This window comes from Lipotes vexillifer, unplaced genomic scaffold (genome assembly GCF_000442215.2).
Source record: "Lipotes vexillifer unplaced genomic scaffold, Lipotes_vexillifer_v1.1 scaffold23, whole genome shotgun sequence".
In the NCBI taxonomy this organism is placed as follows: Eukaryota; Metazoa; Chordata; class Mammalia; order Artiodactyla; family Lipotidae; genus Lipotes; species Lipotes vexillifer.
In genome coordinates this window covers 3,783,141-3,796,658 of record NW_006796283.1, presented here as the reverse complement: position 1 = coordinate 3,796,658, position 13,518 = coordinate 3,783,141, and the positions used below count along the sequence as shown (strand labels likewise).

Below are 13,518 nucleotides of genomic sequence, written 5' to 3'. Positions count from 1 at the left end.
CCCAAAAAAAAAAAAAAAAAAAAAAAAAAAAAAAAAAAGTCTTCATACTTTCTTAGTCATGGCCGGATTTTGCAGAATTTGGATTCCAGGATTCAGGCTAATAGTTAAGCCCCTGTATGAAGCCACTAAAGGCCCAGATACAGAACCATTACTTTGGACAGGGGAACAAGAGAGGGCTTTTAATAATATCAGACAGGCCCTCACCAGAGATCCTGCTCTGGTCTCCCCAGTTGAAAGTAAAATCATTTATCTTGTACGTAGCTGAAAAGCAGGGGACAACTCTGGGGGTCCTTGCACAAAGCTAAGAGAAGTTCCTTCCCCTATAGGCTATTTTTGCCAACAGCTAGGCTCCGTGGCCCGAGGCTGGCCTGGCCGCCTCTGGGGGCGGGTGGCTGCTGCTTTACTAGCGGAAGAAGTGGGCAGGCTCACCTCTGGGCACAGCCACTGGAAGTCCAGGCCCCTTATCAGGTGCAAGGGGTTCCGGAGATCAAAGGCCACCACTGGCTAACTGGAGGCCGCCTTACTGAGTACCAGGCTTTACTCCTTGACTCCCCAGAGGAAACCCTCAAAACCTGCTGCGCCCTCAACCCGGCTACACGGATGCCTGCTAAAGGCCCAGAACTAACACATTCCTGCCGTGAAACCCTTGACCAGGTTCGTGCCTGTAGGCCTGACCTAACAGACCAGGCTACAGAAAACCCTGAGGAAGAATGGTTTACCGACAGCAGTAGTTTCATTAAAGATGGGAGACAGGAGGGCGGTACGCTATTGTGAGCACTCACGGTGCCACAGAAGCCAAACCTTTGCCACCTAACGCTTCAGCCCAGAGAACTCAACTAAGAGCCCTAACCTGAGCCTTAACCTTGGGGGAAGGAAAAATTATAAATACATACAGACTTGAAATATGCCTTCCTTATTTTACACGCCCACATGGCTATCTGGGAAGAAAGAGGACTTTTTTTTTTTTTTTTTTTTTCTTTTTTTTTTTTTTTCTTTTTTTTTTTTTTTGCGGTATGTGGGCCTCTCACTGTTGCGGCCTCTCCCGTTGCGGAGCACAGGCTCCGGACGCGCAGGCCCAGCGGCCATGGCTCACGGGCCCAGCCGCTCCGCGGCATGTGGGATCTTCCCAGACCGGGGCACGACCCCGCATCCCCTGCATCGGCAGGCGGACTCTCAACCACTGCGCCACCCGGGAAGCCCAGAAAGAGGACTTTTTTTTTTTTTTTGCGGTATGTGGGCCTCTCACTGTTGCGGCCTCTCCCGTTGCGGAGCACAGGCTCCGGACGCGCAGGCCCAGCGGCCATGGCTCACGGGCCCAGCCGCTCCGCGGCATGTGGGATCTTCCCAGACCGGGGCACGACCCCGCATCCCCTGCATCGGCAGGCGGACTCTCAACCACTGCGCCACCCGGGAAGCCCAGAAAGAGGACTTTTTTTTTTTTTTTGCGGTATGTGGGCCTCTCACTGTTGCGGCCTCTCCCGTTGCGGAGCACAGGCTCCGGACGCGCAGGCCCAGCGGCCATGGCTCACGGGCCCAGCCGCTCCGCGGCATGTGGGATCTTCCCAGACCGGGGCACGACCCCGCATCCCCTGCATCGGCAGGCGGACTCTCAACCACTGCGCCACCCGGGAAGCCCAGAAAGAGGACTTTTTTTTTTTTTTTGCGGTATGTGGGCCTCTCACTGTTGCGGCCTCTCCCGTTGCGGAGCACAGGCTCCGGACGCGCAGGCCCAGCGGCCATGGCTCACGGGCCCAGCCGCTCCGCGGCATGTGGGATCTTCCCAGACCGGGGCACGACCCCGCATCCCCTGCATCGGCAGGCGGACTCTCAACCACTGCGCCACCCGGGAAGCCCAGAAAGAGGACTTTTTTTTTTTTTTTGCGGTATGTGGGCCTCTCACTGTTGCGGCCTCTCCCGTTGCGGAGCACAGGCTCCGGACGCGCAGGCCCAGCGGCCATGGCTCACGGGCCCAGCCGCTCCGCGGCATGTGGGATCTTCCCAGACCGGGGCACGACCCCGCATCCCCTGCATCGGCAGGCGGACTCTCAACCACTGCGCCACCAGGGAAGCCCAGAAAGAGGACTTTTGAATGCAGTAAATTCCCCTGTGAAACATGGGGCTGAGATTTCACATGTCATAGAAGTGGCTCAGAAACCAAAACTAGTAGCAGTCATCCCCTGCCATGGAGGCCAAAAGGAAAATTCTCAAATTACCTGAGGGAACGACAGGGCAGACCGGGAGGCAAAGAAAGCGGCCCTGACGCCCATCCCAGAAATGGCATTAATCCCATACCTACCTCTTCTAACGTTACACCCAGGTACTCGACTTCCAAAGAGAACTGGGCACGAAACAGAGGGGGAACTAAGGGAACGGATGGCTGGTGGCACATAGATCCGAAATTGCTCATACGTCTCTCTGACCAATGGAAAATTATTAAAGGCCTACATGATTCTCTCCATCTGGGGAGGGATGCAATGTCTACAATCGTTTTCCGGCTTTTTACAGGAAAAGGGCTCCCAGAGACAATTAAAAGAGTTACTCAAGCCTGTGCCCTTTGTGACGCCCCAAATCCAGGGGGCAAAACCTCAAGCCTCCCCTTCTTGGAAGCCCAGTCCAGTGACGTGGGACTTACCCAGGAGAGGACTGGCAAGTAGATTTCACTCACATGCCCTCTTTCCAGGGCTTCTAATACTTACCAGCCTTTATAAATACTTTCACTGGATGGATAGAGGGCTTTCCCACTAGGACAGAAAAGGCAACTGAAGTGGCTAAGGTGCTTTTAAAAGAAATTATTCAAAGGTTCAGGATGCCCCGCCATCTCCAGAGCGACAATGGACCTTCACTTGTAGCAAAGGTCACTCAACAGTTTCTGCAGGCTTTAGGAATTAAATACCACTTCCGTTCGTCCTGGAGACCTCAGTCCTCAGGAAAAACAGACCAGGCCAGTCACATTCTAAAGAAAACCTTGAGCAAACTGTCAGGAAACGTGAGTAGTGATATCGCCTGCTGCCAATAGATCTCTTAAGCGTCAGGGCAGCCCCTGAAACAACTACTAGGTTGAGTCCCTTCGAAATGACATACAGAAGGCCATTTCTCACTCCGGACATGCTGACTGACCTGGAAACCCAAGCCCTTCGTGAATACATTACGAACCTACGCCAAATCCAGAGGGCTATACAGGAACATGGCAAGAGTCCAGGCCTCCCCCAGGTAACAACCCCAGTCACTCCACTGTAAACCTGGGGACTGGGTGCGCTTAAAGACCTGGAAGGACGAGTCCCCTGGCGACCACCTGCTCCCGAAATGGAGGGGCCCTTGCCAAGTCTGCTGAGCACCCCAGCGCACCTAAACTCCAGGGACTCACAAGCTGGGTACACGTGTCCAGGCCTAAACCTGTCTCCACCAGTACGTCCCAGGAACCCAAAGGCACACGTCCCAGCTGTCCCTATGAACCTGCCCTGCTCTGCATCCTCACAGGACACAGAGGACCCTGGGCAACTTGAAACAGCCAGGTGGACAAGTGAAGCTCTTCAAGGCCTGAAGCTCTTGTTCGGGAAAAAGGACAAAGAAACTTCACAAACCCAAGGCCGAGCGCCCATAAGCGCTATTTTCTTTTCTGCCTCCAAGACTCCAGCCCACTCACAAAATAATTAACAGGCTCTGGCGGATCTGGGTAATTACTGTCCTCCTTGCTCTCGGAATTTTCCACGAGTGTCACTACAGTCCGGCACCCATACCCCAGAGACCTTTGCCCATGCTGGGTGGCTTAATGTGAGTCACCTTAAAACCTCAGGACCCCACACTATTAATGCTATTTTGCTACCTGCTCTCTGGTTATCTCTCAATATCAAACCGCTGATTGGTGCAACTATGAAGCTATTAGCTACTCTCACCTTCTCTGCTTCTCTCCCTCATCTGCAGGATGGATGGATAACTCCCTGGTTCGCACTGCTCAGACTCGCACTTTTTCCACTCGGCTGACTGAACGCTGGGTTTGCTTGCCTCGAGCTAAGTCTGTCATTGACCACAGAGACCCCTCTGTCCATCCTGTAAAAGATTTTAGCCAAGTTCCTGAGGGAAAATGGTTTTCCACTGAAAACCCAAGAGTCAGGGCGGTAATGTACCGTCAGGATTGTTCTTTCCCTGCTGAAGAAAATTCTATCTCTTGCTTAACTCTTCCCTTAGCAAGAGAAGGAAAGTATGAGATCAAAATGTGGGGATAAAGAACTGGCATTACAGCACCCCAACATGTTACAGCGGCCCCTCCCAAGCCGGAGCTCCAGCTGCCCATTTGCGCTCAAACCCCAACCCGCTCCCTGACGGAGGGAGGGGACACGGACAGACCGGACATGGACGGACCGTGTTGGGTGTACGCGGGAGCATATTGCCACGACAGGATTAGATGGCTGGGACTTAAAACCTTGGGCCCGCTGGTCTACTGTGCTCCGCCAGGATACGTTTTTGTATGCCAGGTAGATAAAGAACTGTGAGCTACTTATTGCCTAACACAATTATTCCACACTCACGCAACGTATGCTGGGAGCTTTAATTACCCCTTCCCTTTCTTGATTCTTTCCTTGAAGGAGCCCAAGCATTGGGCTAGTTCATTAAGACTGTGCACCCAATTAACTCGACATTTTTACCCGGAAACATCCCAGATGGAGATACCTATTTCTTCGGATACACATGGCTACCATGGTGGGGGGTGGCTGCCCACCAACATGTCCTTTGAAACCTGTCTCGCACCCTCACCATCCTAGCCAATGAGACTGCTAAATCTCTTACTACTTTACAAGAGTCTCTAGATTCCTTGGCCAAGGTGGTACTTGACAACCGATTGGCCCTGGAGTATCTATTGGCAGAACAAGGAGGGGTTTGCGCCATTCCCAATACTTTTGTTTATTTTTAATTAATTAATTAATTAATTTTGGCTGCTTTGGGTCTTTGTTGTTGCACGCGGGCTTCCTCTAGTTGTGTCGAGCAGAGGCTACTCTTCATTGAGGTGCGCAGGCTTCTCATTGCGGTGGCTCCTCCTGTCGTGGAGCACGGGCTCTAGGCGCATGGGCTCAGTAGTTGTGGTGCGTGGGCTTCAGTAGTTGCGGCTCACGGGCTCTAGAGTGCAGGCTCAGTAGTTGTGGTGCATGGGCTTAGTTGCTCCACAGCATGTGGGATCTTCCTGGACCAGGCCTCAAACCCGTGTCCCCTGCACTGGCAGGCAGATTTTTAACCATTGCACCACCAGGGCAGTCCCCGTTCCCAATACTTCTGTGGCACGTATGTCAACACCTCTTCCCAGGCAGGAACCGACGCTGAGAAAATTCGACAACAAGCCACGTGTCTTCAGCAAACAGTTAACCAACAACCCTCGCTGTTTAATGTGGGCGGGAAACTGAAAGCTGGTTCTCAAGTTTGTTCTCTTGGATCCCACGAGGTATAAAAAACTTTCCAGCAGGAGGTTTTCATTTTCTCAGAACCTTTTTCAGTCATGCTGATTTATGCTATATTTCATCTAGTGCTCTGTTGTCTTCCCTACTGTTGTAAAACTGTGACTGGGACTTTGAGGCCCAGGAAGGAGACCCGGGACCAACAGGTCCAGACCTTCCATTCTATAAATGGAGAAACATGCTAAACTTTAACCCCGAGATTAACACAAATACACACCCAAGCAGAATGGCTTCTTGGCAGGGGCAACAGCACCGCTGTCTGGTCAACAGTTAGGGAAGCCCCTCCCCCAGCTACCCTGGTCCTGCCCTTTCCGGCCCCGTAACGGCCACTCTTGCTCTTCTACCTTCAAGCCCTTGTTTCTTTGACCTTCTGGTTGAGTCTGTGTCTTCTAGGCTCCAACAGTTTCAAGTGAGGCTCACGATGGCTCAAGGAATTCAGCCCATTCCAGCGGAGGGTGGCCTAGGTCCCTACAGGTCCTTGGGACAGTCGGCGAGGGACTTGGACACCTCCGGGGTAGGCTACGCTCTGTGGCCCCTGTCCAGCAGGGAGAAGTTTAGAAGAAGAGACCTTCAGGCCCTGGGCGTACGGGCCTCCCTGGCGGCGCAGTGGTCGGGAGTCCGCCTGCCGATGCGGGGGACGCGGGTTCGCGCCCCGGTCCGGGAGGATCCACGTGCCGCCCGGGAAGATCCCACATGCCGTGGAGTGGCTGGGCCCGTGAGCCATGGCCGCTGAGCCTGCGCGTCCGGAGCCTGTGCTGCGCAGCGGGAGAGGCCACAGCAGTGAGAGGCCCGCGTACCGCAAAAAAAAAAGAAGAAAAAGAAAAAGAAAAAAGAATAAGGGTGTAGAGTCTCTTGGGAGGAATGAGACAGGCCTGGGACCTGGGACCCTTTGCTGCAGCGCTTGCACCTAGACACACCTCTCCTCAAGCTACAGAATCCAAAGAAACTATATGGGACTAAAAATAACTGCGTGCATGTGCAGTTGGGGCAAATTCTGGACCCAAAAGATATAAAAGACAAAAAAACCCCAACCCCAACTGCCATTTCTGAAGAGCCGGGAGCAAAAACTGGCTGTCGGGAGCAAAAGCCCGGAACTGTGCATGCCCCCCTGCACTCAACACCACAAAGAAGTGGGCAAATTACCTAAGCCACCCCTCCAGCCCGACCCCTGGACACACCCCTGCCCTCACCCCATATAAGGAACCAGCTCGCACCCCCCACTTAGGGAGTGAGAAAGGGAACCTGTTCCTTGTTCTCACTCCCCCCTGCAGCCGGTGCAGGGCCCCAATAAAGCCTTGCTGAATTTCTTGTCTAGCCTCCCGTCAATTTCTATTGATTAAGCAGGCTAAGAACCCTGGTCAGAATCATGACTACCAGTCTAAGGCAAGTAGATATAGGAAGGGGTTACCATACTTGAAAAACAAGGTAACCACAAATCAAAAACATACAATAGATTCAGAAAAACCAAAAAGAAGAGAACACAAGTATAATACAAAAGAAAATCATCAAACCACAAAAGGAAAAAGAAAAAGAAAGAAACAAAGACGAAATATAAAATCAATGGGAAAACAAGGTTTAAAATGGCAATAAATACATATCTGTCAATAATTTCCTTAAACGTCAATGGACTACATGACAAATCAAAAGACACAGAGTGGCAGATTGGAGAAAAACAAAACCAAACAAGAGTCTACAATGTGTTGCCTACAAGAGACCCACTTTAGGGCAAAGGACACACAGTGAAAGTGAGGGGATGGAAAAAGATATTTCACGCAAACAGAAATGACAAGAAAGCAGGGGTCACAATACTCATATCAAACAAAGCAGACTTTAAAACAAAGGCCATAGAGAAAGATAAAGAAGGACGCTATATCCTAATAAAGGATGAACACAAGGAGAGGATATTACACTCATCAACATATATGCTCCTTATATAGGAGCACTCAAATACATAAAACAAATAACAGACATAAAGAGAGGAACTGACAGGACTACAATAATAGTAGTAGTAGGAGACTTTAACACCCCACTCAGGGCCTCTAGACAGAGAATCAATAAGGCAACAGAGATCCCAAATGATACAAGAGAGCAGTTATACTTGACTGACATTACATCCAAAATAACCAGAATACACATTTTTTTCAAATGCATATAGAACATTACCACACACTAGGGTACAAATCAAGCCTCAATAAATTTAAGACTATGGAAATTATCGCAATCATTTTTTCTGACCACATCACGAAACTAGAAATTAACCGCAGAAAAAGAAATGAGAAAATAATGACTACACGGAGGCTAAAAAACATGTTACTAAAAAACCAACGGGTCAATGATGAAATCAAAGAGGAAATTAAAAAATACCTTGAGACAAATGACAATGAAAACACAACCATACAAAATCTATAGGATGCAGAAAAAGCAGTTCCTAGAGGGAAGTTCATAGCAATACAAGCCTTCCTCAAAAAACAAGAAAACTCAAATAACCTAATCTACAACTTAAAAGAATTAGAAAAAGAAAAAGAAACATACCTAAATTTAGCAGAAGAAAACAAATAATAAAGATCAGAGAGGAAATGAATAAAATAGAGATTTAAAAAACAATAGAAAAAAAAATCAATAAAACCAAGAGCTGGTTCTTTGTAAGGAAAAACAAGATTGACAAACCTCTGGCCAGGCTCACCAAAAAGAAAAGAGAGAGAACCCAAATAAACAAAATAAGAAATGAAAAAGGAAACATAACAACTGATACTGCAGAAACACAAAAAACCATAAGGGAATACCATGAACAATTATATGCCAACAAATTCGACAACCTACAAAAAATGGACGGGTTTCTAGAAACGTACAGCCCACCAAAATTGCATCAGGAAGAAACAGAGAATGTGAACAGACTGATCACTAAAAGAGGAACAGAAACTGTAATTTTCTTCCCTTTCTTTCTTTCTTTCTTGGCCTCATCATGCAGCATACAGGATCTTAGTTCCCCAACCAGGGACGGAACCCATGCCCCCTGCAGTGGATGCATGGAATCCTAACCACCGGAGCGCTAGGGAATTCCCTAGAATCTGTAATTTTGAAAAACTCCCTACAGGGACTTCCCTGGTGGTGCAGTGGTTAAGACTCCACACTCCCAATGCAGGGGGTCTGGGAACTAGAGCTCACATGCGTGCTGCAACTAAGAGTTCACATGCCACAACTAGAGAGCCCGTGTACTGCAACTAAGGGGCTGAAGAGCTGCAACTAAGGAGCCCTTGAGCTACAACTAAGGAGCCTGCCTGCCACAACTAAGGAGCCCACGTGCTGCAACCAAGGAGCCCACGTGCCACAACTTAGACCTGGTGCAACCAAATAAACAAAATAATTAAAAATCAAAATTAAAAACTCTCTACAAACACAAGTCCAGGACCAGATGGCTCCCCAGGTGAATTCTACTAAACATATAAAAAAGAACCGATCCTTCTCCAGCTCTTCCAAAAAAAATGGAAGAGAAGGGAACACTACCAAAGACATACTATGAAGCCACCATCACCCTGATACCAAAACCAGACAAAGACACCACCAAAAAAGAAAATTACACGGCAATATCTCTGATGAATATAGATGCAAAAATTCTCAAAATATTAGCAAACGAAATCCAGCAACACATAAAAAAAGATACACCTAGAACAAGTGGGATTCATCGCAAGTTCACAAGGATGGTTCAGCATGTGCAAATCAATGTGATACACCACATAAATAAAAGACAAAAACCACACGATCATCTCAATAGATGCAGAAAAAGCATTTGACAAAATTCAGCATCCATTCATGATTAAAACTCTCACTAAAGTGGGTAAAAAAGGAACATAACATAATAAAAGCTCTTCACGACAAACCCACAACCAATATATCATGACTTTCTTTTTTGGCTGCGCCAGGCAGCATGTGGGATCTTAGTTCCCCAGCCAGGGATCGAGCCTATGCCCCCTGCCTTGGAAGCGCAGAGTCTTAACCACTGGACCGCCAGGGAAGTCCCACCAACAGCCAATATAATACTCAATGGTGAAAAGCTGAAAACCTTCCTGCAAAAATCTGGAACAAGACAAAGATGCCCACTCTCACCTCTTCTATTCAACATAGTATTGGAAATCCTAGCCACAGTTATGAGATAAGAAAAGAAACAGAAAATATTCAAATTGGAAAGAAAGAGGTAAAATTGTCATTATATGCAGGTGATATGATACTATATATAGAAAACCCTTCAGACTCCACACAAAAACTACCAGAACTAATAAATGAATTCAGCAAGGTACCAGGATAGAAGATTACATACAGAAATTGGTTGCATTTCTTTACACCAACAATAAAATATCAGAAAGGGAATGTAAAAAAAAAACAAAAACAACATTTAAAATCTCACTCCCAGGGACTTCCCCGGTGGTGCAGTGTTCAAGAATCCGCCTGCCAATGCAGGGTACACAGGTTTGATCCCTGGCCTGGGAAGATCCCACATGCCACAGAGCAACTAAGCCCATGAGCCACAACTACTGAGCCCTCGTGCCACAACTACTGAAGCCCATGCACCTAGAGCCCATGCTCCACAACAAGAGAAACCACCACAATGAGAAGCACTTGCAACACAATGAAGAGTAGCCCCCACTCGCCGCAACTAGAGAAAGCCCGCGCGCAGCAACAAAGACCCAGTGCAGCCAAAAATAATAAATAAAATAAATTTATTTTAAAAATAGCACCTTCCAAAATAAAATACTTAGGAATAAACCTGACCAAGGAGGTGAAAAACTTATATACTGAGAACTATGAAACATTAATAAAAGAAACTGAAGATGATTCAAAGAAATGGAAAGATATCCCATGCTCTTGGACTGGAAGAATTAATATTCTTAAAATGGCCATACTACCCAAAGCAATCTACAGATTTAATGTGATCCCTATCAAATTACCCATGACATGTTTCACAGAACTAGAACAGGTAATCCTAAAATTCACATGCAACTATAAAAGTCCCAGAATTGCCAAAGCAATCCTGAAGGAAAAGAACAAAGCAGGAGGTATAACCCTCCCAGACTTCAGACAATACTACAAAGCTACAGTAATCAAAACAGCATGGTATTGGCACAAAAACAGATATATGGGTCAAGGGAACAGAATAGAGAGCCCAGAAATAAACCTACACACCTACAGTCAATTAACCTTTGACAAAAGAGACAAGAATATACCATGGGAAAAAGACAGGCTCTTCGGCAAGTGGTGTTGGGAAAGTTGGAGAGCTGCGTGTAAATCAATGAAGTTAGAACACACTCTCACACCATGCACAAAAATGAACTCAAAATGGCTTAAAGGCTTCAACATAAGACCTAACACCACAAAGCTCCTAGAAGAGATCACAGGCAAAACATTCTCTGACATAAATCGTACCAATGTTTTCTTAAGTCAGTCTCCCGAGGCAATAGAAATAAAAACAAAAATAAACAAATGAGACCCAATCAAACTTACAAGCTTTTGTACAGCAAAGGAAACCATAAATAAAACAAAAAAACACCTACAGAATGTGTAAGAATATTTACAAATGATGTGACTGCCAAGGGTTTCATTTACAAAAGATACAAACAAGTCATACAACCCAACAACAACAAAACAGCCCAATTGAAAAATGGGCAGAAGACCTAAACAGACATTTCTCCAAAGAAGAAATACAGATGGACAATAGGCACGTGAAAAGATGCTCAACATTGCTAATGATTACAGAAATGCAAATCAAAACTACGAGGTACCACCTCACACCAGTCAGAATGGCCATCATTAAAAAGTCTACAAACAACAAATGCTGGAGACGGTACGGAGGAAAGTGAATCCTCCTACACTGTTGGTGGGAATGTTAAGTTGGTGCAGCCACTGTGGAAAACAGTATGAAGGTTCCTCACAAAAGTAAAAATAGAATTACCATATGATCTAGCAATCCCACTCCTGGCCATATATCCAGAGAAAACTATAATTTGAAAATATACATGCACCCCAACGTTCACCACAGCACTAGTTACAAGAGCCAAGACACAGAAACAACCAAAATGTCCACTGACAGATGAACAGAAGATGTGGTACATTTATACAATGGAATATTACTCAGCTGTAAAAAAACAACAAAATAAGGCCATTTGCAGCAACATGGATGCAACTAAAGATTATCATACTAAGTGAAATAAGTCAGAAAGAGAAAGACAAATACCCTATGATATCACTTATATATGGAATCTAAAATATGACACAAATGAATCTATCTATGAAACAGAAACAGAATCACGGACACAGAGAACAGACTGGTGTTTGCCAAAGGGGAGGGGTTTAGGGGTGGGATGGAGTGGGAGGTTGGGGTGAGCAGATGTAAGCTTTTATATATAGAATGGATAAGCAACATGTTCCTACTGTATAGCACAGAGAACTATACTCACTATCCTGTGATAAACCACAGTGCAAAAGAATATTAAAAAATGTGTGTGTGTGTGTGTGTGTGTGTGTGTGTGTGTGTATAACTGAATCACTTTGCTGCACAGCAGAAATTAACACAACACTGTAAGTCAACTATACGTCAACAAAAAATATATCGAGAAACCAAAAAATAAGAATAAAAGAGAAATTAAGACACTTCCAGATAAACAAAAACTGGAATAGTTCACTGCCACCAGAGCTGCTCTACAGAAATGTTAAAGGAGTCCTTAACGGTGAAATGAAAGGATGCTAGACTGTGATTCAAAGCCATAAGTAAAATAAGGAACACCAGTGTCTTAGTCAACTTGGATGCCGCAACATTTTATCACAGGCTGAGGGGCTTAAACAACATTTACTCCTCTCAGTTCTGGAGGCTGGGAAGCCTGAGATCAAAGTGCTGGCAGATTGGTGAGGGTCCTCTTCCAGGCTTGCAGAAGGCCAATTTCTTGTGTCCTCACAGGATGGAGCGAGAGGAAGAGATCTCTCTTGTGTCTCTTCTTATTAAGAGCACTAATCACATCCTGAGAGCTCTACCCTCAATACCTAATCACCCCCAAAGGCTCCGCCTCCAAATACCATCCCATTGCGGGTTGGGGCTTCAACACATGAATTCTGGGGGACACAATTCAGTCAACAGCAAATAGTAAAGGTAAATACATAGGTAAGCATAAAAGCCACTATTATTGAACTTTGGTTTATAACTCCACTTTTTCTAACGTTATTTAATAGACAAATGCACAAAATAATCATTATAAATCTTTGAACACAATATATAAAGATGTAATCTGTGAAAATAACAATCTAAAGGAGGGACAGAGGGGCTTCCCTGGGCAGGGGTTAAGAATCCGCCTGCCAATGCAGGAGACACGGGTTCAATCCCTGGCCCAGGAAGATCCCACATGCCGTGGAGCAACTACGCCGTGCGCCACAGCTACTGAGCCTGCATGCCACAACTACTGAAGCCCACGCACCTAGAGCCCGTGTTCTGCAACAAGAGAAGCCACGACAATGAAAAGCCCAGGCACCGCAAAGAAGAGTAGCCCCCGCTCGCTGAAACTAGAGAAAGCCTGCGCGCAGCAACAAAGACCCAACACAGCCAAAAACAAACAAATTAATTAATTTTAAAAAATAATTTAAAAAGTAAAATAAAGGAGGGACAGAGATATACAGGAGCAGGGTATTTGTATATTATTGAAACTAACTGGTATTATTTATATAATACAAAAATGGTATTTTTAAATGGTATTATTTAAGTAAGTTTAACTTAGGTTGTCAGAAGATGTTAACCATAATCCCCAAGGTAACCACAAACAAATAACTAAAAGGCATATGGAAAAAGAAAATGGAATCAAGATGGTATACTTAAAAAAATTAACTAAATACAAAAGCAGGGAGTAATGGAAGAAATAAGGAACAACAACAACAAAGAATCACACACACAGAAGACATACATAAAACAAATAAATGCAGAAGTAAATCCAAAAGAGAGCTGGGGTGGCTACACTATTATCAGACAAAATAGAACGGAACTTAAAAATTGTTACAGGAATCAATGAAAGACGTTATATATTGAATTTTTTTTTTTTTT

The 13,518-nt window shown here is 45.9% G+C and overlaps 1 pseudogene; it reads left to right on the top strand.

The window, feature by feature from the left end:
- Nucleotides 1-13,518, top strand: part of LOC103081007 (40S ribosomal protein S6 pseudogene) — a 38,988-nt pseudogene that overhangs the window by 24,480 nt on the left and 990 nt on the right.